The following is a 10,175-nucleotide window of genomic DNA, read 5'->3' on the forward strand; positions in this document are numbered from 1 at the left end:
GCCCAGGCTGGAGGCTGTGGCACAATCTCAGCTCACTGCAACGTCTGCCTCCAGTGTTCAAGCAATTCTCCCACCTTAGCCTCCCAAGTAGGTGGGATTACAGGCGCCTACCACCACACCCGGCTAATTTTTTTTGTATTTTTAGTAGAGACAGGGTTTCACCGTGTTGGCCTCGAACTCCTGACCTCAAGTGGTTCAGCTGCCTTGGCCTCCCAAAGTGCTATGATTACAGGCAGTAGCCACTGCACCCAGCCTTGAATTCAGTTTTTTTAATTTTTAATGTCAGTGGACTTATCCTGGGCCCTGAGCTTTTCCACATAGCAGAAGACCCCTGAACTGCAGAAAAGGAAATGAGAGCTCCCACCTGCTCCTTAGGTTACTTGGGGCAGGTCCCCTTAATTCTGCAAGCCTCCTTTCATTTTTGTGTAGAATGTAAGTGGAAGTGGGTTCAGGAATCCTTTCTTACTCTTTTTTTTTTTTTTTTTAATTCTCCAAACTGCTTCAAAAAGGTTCAGGAATCTTGAAGCTTTCCTGGAATTGATTGATGCTCAGTCAACAGGCACGTTTGTGTACCACTTTTCATTATGAGAGTTTCCACATTGTTCATTTTATCTTTCCAGGAAGTGCTGTGGAACATCAGATAGAATGGATAGCACAGCCCAAATTTTACAAAAAGGATTTTAAAGGAAGATCTCAATGGTGGAACACTAGAGGCTTTCCTGCTAAAGTTAAGAACAAGAAAGTATGTCTATTATCTCATTGTTCAATTGTGAAAAGAAATAGTGAGGTACAAATATAAATTTTTAAACTGGGAGTATAAATTAAAAATTTTTAATAGCGACATAGGAGGGAGAGAATAGAATGAAAGACAGTCTTATTCCTCCAAATATACTTTGTTTTGTATATTTGACTTTGGAAATGTATGCATTTTATATGATTATATTAAAAGGTTTTTAAAAATCAGGCCAGGCACGGTGGCTTACACCTGTAATCCCAGCACTTTGGGAAGCCCGGGTGGGTGGATCACTTGAGGTCAGGAGTTCGAGAACAGCCTGGCCAGCATGGTAAAACCCCGTTTCTACTAAAAATATAAAAATTAGCCAGGCGTGGTGGTGCACACCTGTAATCCCAGCTACTTGGGAAGCTGAGGCACAAGAATCGCTTGAACCCAGGAGGCGTATGTTGCAGTGAGCTGAGATCGTGCAACTGGACTCCAGCCTGTGTAACAGAGCGAGACTCTGCCTCAAAAAGTAATAGTAAAATAAAATACAAATACAAAAAAATTAGCCGGGTGTGGTGACAGGTGCCTGTAGTCCCAACTACTTGGGAGACTGAGGCAGGCCAATCACTGGAACTCAGGAGGTGGAGGTTGCAGTGAGCCAAGATTGTGCCACTGCACTCCAGCCTGGGTGACAGAGCTAGACTCTCTGTCTCAAAAAACAAAAAACAAACAAACAAAAAAAACTAATAAATCATGCTGTATTTTACCTTAAATTGAAAAGTATCAAGACTGAACACAGTGGCTCAAGCCTGTAATCCCAGCACTTTAGGAAGCCGAGGCAGGCAAGTTGCCTGAGCTCAGGAGTTCAAGACCAGCCTGGGCAACATGGCAAAACCTCGTCTCTACTAAAAAGTACAAAAAATTAGCCAGGCATGGTAGCACGTGCCTATAGTCCCATAGTCCCAGCTACTCAGGAGGCTGAGGCATGAGAATCACTTGAACCCAGGAGGCGGCGGTTGCAGTGAGCCAGGATCTCGCCACTGCACTCCAGCCTGGATGACAGAGTGAGACCCTGTCACAAGAAAAAAAAAGTTAGGGTTCGGAACAGTGTTTGAGGGTACATGGATGAAACAAGATTAGCCAAATGTTGATGACTGCTGAAGCAGGATTTATTACTATATTTTCTCTACTTTTGCATATTCCTGAACATTTCTGTGACTAAACGTTTTTTGTTTATTTAAAAAAAGAGGCTGATGCAGCTTTGGCATGCAGGAAGTGTTGGAGCTGAGACTCGAAACTGTCCCCCAGGCCTTGGCCATGCTGATAAATATCTAGGCCCTACAGGAGTTCGTGTCCATGAACCCAGTAAACGCAATTCCTCAGCCTTAAAATCTAGTCACTGACTCATTTCAGGCCCCAGCACAGACGAAAACAAGCCATTCTGTTTGCCCAATTTACATTGCAGGTCTCCAAGAAGTGGAATGTTCACCAATGATTTTAAGAAAACAGGGCCTGGCGCGGTGGCTCACGCCTGTAATCCCAGCACTTTGGGAGGCCGAGGCGGGTGGATCACCTGAGGTCGGGAGTTTGAGATCAGCCTGACCAACAGGGAGAAACCCCATCTCTACTAAAAATACAAAATTAGCCGGGTGTGGTGGTGCATGCTTGTAATCCCAGCTACTCAGGAGGCTGAGGCAGAATTGCCTGAAGCTGGGAGGCGGAGGTTGCAGTGAGCCAGAGATCGTGCCATTACATTCCAGCCTGGGCAACAAGAGCAAAACTCTGTCTCAAAAATAATAATAATAATAATAATAATTAAAAAAAAAAAACCAGTACGAGTGTGAAGATCGGAAGGTGGAGGTGAGGGAGGTGAGAGGTCTTGGGCCTGCCCACATTCTTCCTAAGCTATTTTGGCTGGCCCAGGCTGGGAGGCCAGGAATTGCTTTTCCTCTTCAAAAGAAAAGGGGACAAAAAATTAGCCGGGCGTGGTAGCACTCCTCTGTAGTCCCAGCTACTCAGGAGGCTGAGGCAGAAGAATTGCTTGAACCGGGGAGGCAGAGGTTGCAGTAAGCTGAGATTGTGCTGCTGCACTCCAGCCTGGGTGACAGAGCGAGACTCGGTCTCAAAAAAAAAAAAAAAAAAAATGGGGAGGAGGACAGGGCATGGTGGTTCATGCCTATAATTCCAGCATTTTGGGAGGCCAAGGCAGGCAGATCACTTGAGGCCAGGAGTTCGAGACCAACCTGGGCAACACAGTGAAACCCTTTCTCTACTAAAACTACAAAAAATTACCTGGGCATGGCAGCACATGCCTGTAATTTCAGCTACTCGGGAGGCTGAGGCACGAGAATCACCTGAACCTGAGAGGGGGAGGTTGCAGTGAGCCAAGATGGCATCACTGCACTCCAGCCTGGGCAACAGCGTGAGACTCTGTCTCAAAAAAAAAAAAATGGCTGGGACACCGTGACTCATGCCTGTAATTCCAGCACTTTGGGAGGCAGAGGCAGGAGGATCCCTGTGAGGCCAGGAGTTCAAGACCAGCCTGGGCAACATAGTGAGACCCAGTCTCTATAAAAAAATTAAAAATTAGCCAGGCGTGGTGGTGCATGCCTGTAGTCCCAGGTACTGGGGAGGTTGAGGTGGGAGGATCCCTTGAGCCCAGGACTTCAAGGCTGCAGTGAGCTATGATCACGCCACTGCACTCCAGCCTTGGCGACAGAGCAACACCCATCTCTTAAATATTATTTATTATAAGACTTTTGGGCTGGGTGCTGTGGCTCACGCCTGTAATCCCAGCACTTTGGGAGGCCGAGGCGGGCGGATCACGAGGTCAGGAGATTAACACCATCCTGGCTAACACGGTGAAACCCTGTCTCTACTAAAAATACAAAAAATTAGCCGGGTGTGGTGGCATGCGCCTCTAGTCCCAGCTACTCAGTAGGCTGAGGCAGGAGTATGGCGTGAACCTGGGAGTCGGAGCTTGCAGTGAGCCGAGATCGCACCACTGCACTCCAGCCTGGGCAACAGAGCGAGACTCCGTCTCAAAAAAAAAAAAAAAAAAAAGACTTTTGATTGGGTTAGACCTCACCAGTTAGAGATGCTCCTTTAGTTATCTGAGGCTGCTGAGTGGGGTAATCCTAGACCTGGATGCTAGTTTGAAGAAAGCAAGTCTCAGTGCTGGAAGGGGTCATTCAAGGTCATCCATGAGCTTCTGCTGAGCCAGGTGCTATAGGTGGGCTAGGTGGGACAGGAGACAGGTCAGCATCCAGGGTCCTTGAAGGGACCATGTCCTTGAGAAGACGTAGGATGCCTCCAATGCAGTGGTCCACTGCACGGTGTGGCTGAGACTGCTACAGAGGACACATGGGAAGACCTGCCAGGTTTGGGGGTGGGGGAGGAGCAAGGGCGTCATCCTGGAAGTCACCCCCAAATAGGGCCAAGAAAGATCAGAGAGACAGCAAAGCTCTAATACCACCCTCTGCAAACCCCACCTATGGCGACCTCTCACTTCCTGTCTCCTATTCTCAAACTGGCCTATGCCTAAGGGCCAACCCAGAGACACTTCCACACTGGTCCCTGTCACACGAGACACGCTGGAAGATGGGAATGGCCAACCTCCAGACACACACACATCCAGGCTCCTATCCCCAGAGTGCGTGTTCTCATCCTACTGCATCTTGGAGGCTGGCAGGGTGAATCCCCCGGCAGGTCAGGTAGGTCTGAGGTGTCTCAGCCTGAACTCATGACTCCAAACCACCTTCACGCCTTCGTCCCAACCCAGGAGGAAGAGATCCAGGGAGGAGGGCACACATCGGGCTGCAGGCCAACACACTGACCCTGAGCCTGGCCTCCCTAGCATCAGGCTGAGGAACAGGAGGGTTGAGATGAGCCCCATTAGGTGTGTGTGAAGTCTCTGGGACATGGGATGATGCCAGCTGCTGGGATGCAGAAAAGTTGGAGGCAGGGGACAGAGTCTCATTCAAAAGAATTTGTCCATAATCCAAGCCGGGTGTTGTGGCTCACGCCTATAATCCCAGCACTTTGGGAGGCCCAAGCAGATGGATCACTTGAGGTCAGGAGTTCAAGACCAGCCTGGCCAACATGCTGAAACCCCGTCTCTACTAAAAATACAAAAATTACCCATATGTGGTAGCCCAGGCCTGTAATCCCAGTTACTTGGGAGGCTGAGGTGGGAGGATTGCTTGAACCCAGGAGGTGGAGGTTGCAGTGAGCCCAGATCATGCCACTGCACACCAGCCTGGGCAACAAAGCGAGCAAAGCGAGACTCCATTTCAAAAAAAAAAAAAAAGATTTTAGCTGCGCGTGCTGGCACATGCCTGAAAATCCCAGCTACTCCGGAGGCTGAGGCATGAGAATCACTTGAACCTGGGAGGCAGAGGTTACAGTGAGCCGCCAGCAACTGTATCTCAAATAAATAAATAAATAAATAAATAAGAATTTGTCTGGAATCTGGGTGAGGCAGAGGAAAATGAAAGAAACCAGAAAAGCAAAGATTAACAGATTTGCAGGGTGGGGTGGAGGATGGAGAATTCAATGGAGCTGAGCACAGCAAGGAGGAGAATGTTGGGCTGAAGGCCTGAGCTTGCTGGGGAGATGTCCTTGATGTCCACACTGGGCATAGAAGGTTGATTGATGCCAGTGGTTAGGGTCCCAAAGAGCCCAGGGACAGCTGGAGGTAGAAAGAAAGGGTGTGGAGGCACGGAAGATGGGGCCATAACCCAGGAAAAGGGAGCCACAGATAGGGGAAATGTATGCAGAAATCGCCACTCTCACTCTGGGAGGCAGGTCCCGACAGATCCCCTTAGCAGGGGACCAATGCCCAGGACCTTGGGGAGATGGATGGGGACGGGGGAAGCAGCAGATGGTCTGTTACTCAATGAGGTTGGACACACAGGAGATGTTGGGGGGTCTTGGGGTGGAGAGTGATTCCATGGAAGCCTCTAGATTGGACAAGGAGATGTTGGTGTGAGGTTTTTCCACAGTCCAAGAGAGGCTGGTAGAAGAAAAGCAGGTTCTGCTATCAGGCTGGGTGCAGTGGCTCACACCTGTAATCTCAGCCCTTTGGGAGGCCCAGGTGGGAGCATCACATGAGGACAGGCATTCGAGAGCAGCCTGGGCAAGATGGTGAAACCCTGTCTCTACAATAAAAACACAAAAAAATTAGCCGGGTGTGGTGGTGTGCACCTGTAGTCCCAGCTACTCAGGAGGCTGAGACCGGAGGATCACTTGAGCCCAGGAGTTCAAGACCAGCCTGGGCTGGTCAAGACCCCATTTCTAAAAAAATTTAAAGTTAGCCAGGCATGGTGGTATATGCCTGTAGTTCCAGCTACTTTGTTGGCTGAGGCAGGGGGGTCCCTTGAGCCCAGGAATTTGAGGCTGCGCTGAGCTATGATTGTGCCACTTCACTCCAGTCTGGGTGACAGAGCGAGACCCTGTCTCTAAAAATAAATAAATAAGACAGGCGCAATGGCTCATGCTTGTAATCTCAGTACTTTGGAAGGCCAAGGCGGGAGGATCACTTGAGCCCAGAAGTTGGAGACCAGGCTGGGCAACATAGAAAGACCCCATCTCTACCAAAAATTTAAAAAATTATCTGGGTGTGATGGTGCACACTTATAGTCCCAGCTACTCAGGAGGCTGAGGTGGGAGGATCACTTGAGTCCAGGTCAAGGCTACAGTGAGTTATGATCACACCACGGCACTCCAGCCCGGGCAAAAAGCAAGACTGTCTCTAAACAAACAAATAAATAAAAAGCCATTTTTTTCACATATGAATGGACTCCTGGGAATCCAAGCTTGGAAATGGGGAGGCCAAAGCCCTTGCCTCTCTGCCTCCTCGCAGCCCTGGCCCGTCTCTCCTCTGTCTCCCTGGGTTTCAGTCCCAGCTCCAGTGCCTACTGACCATGTGACCTGGGGATCATTCCCTTTCCTCTGAGAGCCCCCCTCTTCCTCATCTGAACACTGAGGAAATGACTGGCCTCATGTGGTTGCCAGAGCTCAGTTGGGGCCCTCAGAAGGTCGAGTCATTGTTTTTCAGGAGCTGATGAGATCATGGCACGTGTGCCATTGACCTCTGTCCTTCCTCCCTCCCCACCTTTGACTCAGCCTGTCCTCTCCTCCTCTGGACGACCTCTGGGACATCCTGCCCTTTTCCCGTGTTCATTGTTTCTGCAGCAGATGAGCAGGATGTCGGGGATGCTGGGAAATGAAAGGCCCCTGGTCTCTCTGCCGGTAGGCTCCGAGGCAGGGGGTTCAGACCCTCTCGCCTCGGGCTCCTGCTGGCTGGCCCCACACGTGCCCCCTCCAGCCCCAGCCCTGCTCAGTGGAGAAAACAGATAAGGCAGGAAATGTGGCCCCAGTTCTAGGAAGCTCAGAGTCCCAGGAGGCGAAGACATGCCTCTCACCCGCTCACTGACACCTGCTATTTGCTGGGGCCTGGGAGTGGCATGGACAACTCTGAGTGGGGCCAGCTTTCACCCTCCCAGGGTGCAGCATGAACTCTAACATCCAGGCCAGGCCAGGCTCCAGGAAAGAGGATGCAAAACTTCATGCAGCCTGTGCAGATTAAACACCAGCCCCAGCTCTGTGAAGGGTAGGTCAGCTCAGCCTGGAGGATGGGAAGGCTTCCTGGAGGAAGAAGCCCTTGAAGGAAGTAGGTGGAACAGAAACTTGCTGTTCTCCTCTCTGGGAGTCTGAGACTGCCCTTTCTTTTTTTTTGAGACAGAGTCTCACTGTGTCTCCCAGGCTAGAGTGCTGGAGTGCAGTGGCACAATCTCAGCTCACTGCAACCTCTGCTTCCCAGTTCAAGTGATTCTTCTGCCCCAGTCTCCCAAGTAGCTGGGACTATATAGGTGTACGCCACCACACCTAGTTAATTTGTGTATTTTTATTAGAGACAGGGTTTCGCCAAGTTGGCCAGGCTGGTCTTGAACTCCTGACCTCAGGTGATCCGCCTGCCTCAGCCTCCCAAAATCCTGGGATTACAGGTGTGAGCCACCGTGCCCAGACTGCCTGCCCCTTTCTGTCTCTGTCTCAGGCCAGTTCAGGTCTGAGCAGGGCAGTTTTGCTCAGCTTCACTGACCAGGTGAGTGTTGCTCACGATGCCCTCCAGACCCTTTGCCTTCCTCTAGATTTTTTTTTTTCAAGTTTTATTTTTTTCTTGGAGACAGGGTCTCGCTCTGTCACCCAGGCTGGAGTGCAGTGGCACGATCATGGCTCACTGCAGCCTTGACCTCTGGGGATTAAGCGATCCTCCCACCTCAGCCTCCTGAGTAGCTTGGGACTACAGGCACATGCCACCACACCCAGGTAATTTTTTTTTTTTTTTTTTTTTTTTGTAGAGGCAGGGTCTTGCCATGTTACCCGGGCTGGTCTCAAACTCCTGGGCTCAAGCAATCCTCTGACCTGGCCTTCCAAAATGCTGGGATTGCAGGCTGGGCCTGCCTTCCTCTAGAGGGCAATGGGTACCATAGCTCAGACCTGTAATCCCAGCACTTAAGAGAGCCCAAGGAAGAAGGATCACTTGAGGCCAGGAGTTTGAAACCAGCCTGGGCAACATAGAGAGACTCTGTCTCTACAAAAATAAATAAATTAAATTAAATTTTAAAAAAGAGACTTAACCTCCCTGATGGGGCCCCAGCCTGGGTCATGACTCACCTCTGCTTCCCAGCAACCTCCTTCCTGATCCCCAAATCAGAATTCAGGAGGTCTAGGATGTAGTATGTGGCAATCTGTACAATTTCAGCAGTCACAGGAAACAAACACAGCTGAACCTCCCTGAGGGTCTTCCCCGAAACCTTCACCTTGGCAGTATCCCCATCTCTGGGGGGCTGGAATCAGAGGGTCTGGGGACCCATGAGGGAAGGATTTAGTCATGAAGGACTATCTTCCCCTGAGAGAGCCTCTACAGGCCCAGAGAGTTGCCAAGGGAAACAAGGGCAGAGGCAGGAGGAGAGAGGTCAGGTGGTGTGAGACAGGTGGAGAGTCAGAAGCCCTGGTATGGGAGCGGGGTCCATCTGTGTGGGGAACTAGATGGGGTACCATGGTTAGGGGAGGTCTTGTTGTGTGAAGGAGCTGGTGGGGAGGGACTATGTCCAGCAAGGCCCATTCAGTGGCCTCAGACCTCATAAGCTCCGGGGGTGGCCACACAGTTGGTCAGCCATCATGATCCGCAAGTGTCGAGTTGCCATGGCAGCCAGGAAGCATGCATGCTCAAGAAGCTGAGGCCGGGATGGCCAGGCATGGTGGCTCACGCCTATAATCCCAGCACTTTGGGAGGCTGAGGCGGGCGGATCACAAGGTCAGGAGATCGAGACCATCCTGGCTAACATGGTGAAACCCCATCTCTACTAAAAAATACCAAAAAATTGCCGGGCATGGTGGCGGGCACCTGTGGTCCCAGCTACCCAGAAGGCTGAGGCAGGAGAATGGCATGAACCCGGGAGGCAGAGCTTCCAGTGAGCCAAGATCGCGCCACTGCACCCCAGCCTGGGTGACAGAGCGAGACTACGTCTCAAAAAAAAAAAAAAAAAAAGAAGAGAGAGGAAAAAAAAAAAAGAAGCTGAGGCTGGGGCCGGGTGCGGTGGCTCACACCTGTAATTCCAGCACTTTGGGAGGCCAAGGCGGGCGGATCACGAGGTCAGGAGATCGAGACCATCCTGGCTAACACAGTGAAACCCCGTCTCTACTAAAAATACAAAAAAATTAGCCGGGCGTGGTGGTGGGCACCTGTAGTCCCAGCTACTCGGGAGGCTGAGGCAGGAGAATTGCTTGAATCCAGGAGGCAGAGGTTGCAGTGATCTGAGATCGCGCCACTGCACTCCAGCCTGGCAACAGAGCAAGACTCTGTCTCAAAAAAAAAAAAAAAAAAAAAAAAAAAAAAAAGGCTGAGGCCTTTGACACTGAGCTTCAGGAGACTGAAGACTAGGCTGAGGCCGGTGCGGTGGCTCATGCCTGTTATCCCAATGCTTTGGGAGGCTGACCTGGGAGGATCACTTGAGGCCAGCAGTTCAAGACCAGCCTGGGCAACACAGTGAGACCCCGTCTCAAAAAAGAAGAAAAGAGCCAGGCGTGGTGGCTCACACCTGTAATCCCAGCACTTCGGAAGGCCGACGTGGGCACATCACCTGAGGTCGGGAGTTCAAGATCATCCTGACCAACATGGAGAAACCCCATCTCTACTAAAAATACAAAATTAGCCCATTGTGATGGCGCATGCCTGTAATCCCAGCTACTTGGGAGGCCGAGGCAGGAGAATCGCTTGAACCCAGGAGGTGGAGGTTGTGGTGAGCCGAGATTGCACCATTGCACTCCAGCCTGGGCAACAAGAGTGAAATTCCGTCTCAAGGAAAAAAAAAAAAAAAAGAAGAAAAGAAGCTTAAGGCCAGGCGCGGTGGCTCACGCCTTTAATCCCAACACTTTGGGAGGCTGAGGC

At 50.7% G+C, this 10,175-nt stretch overlaps 1 long non-coding RNA gene across 1 annotated transcript; it reads left to right on the top strand.

The window, feature by feature from the left end:
• Nucleotides 1–620: 620 nt before the first annotated feature.
• Nucleotides 621–2,112, top strand: LOC107971952 (uncharacterized). Its single transcript, XR_001714771.3, has 2 exons — nucleotides 621–742; nucleotides 1,969–2,112. It is a non-coding gene; the product is annotated as an uncharacterized LOC107971952 (long non-coding RNA).
• The last annotated feature ends 8,063 nt before the right edge of the window (nucleotides 2,113–10,175 follow it).

This window comes from Pan troglodytes, chromosome 6 (genome assembly GCF_028858775.2).
Source record: "Pan troglodytes isolate AG18354 chromosome 6, NHGRI_mPanTro3-v2.0_pri, whole genome shotgun sequence".
NCBI classification, from domain to species: domain Eukaryota; kingdom Metazoa; phylum Chordata; class Mammalia; order Primates; family Hominidae; genus Pan; species Pan troglodytes.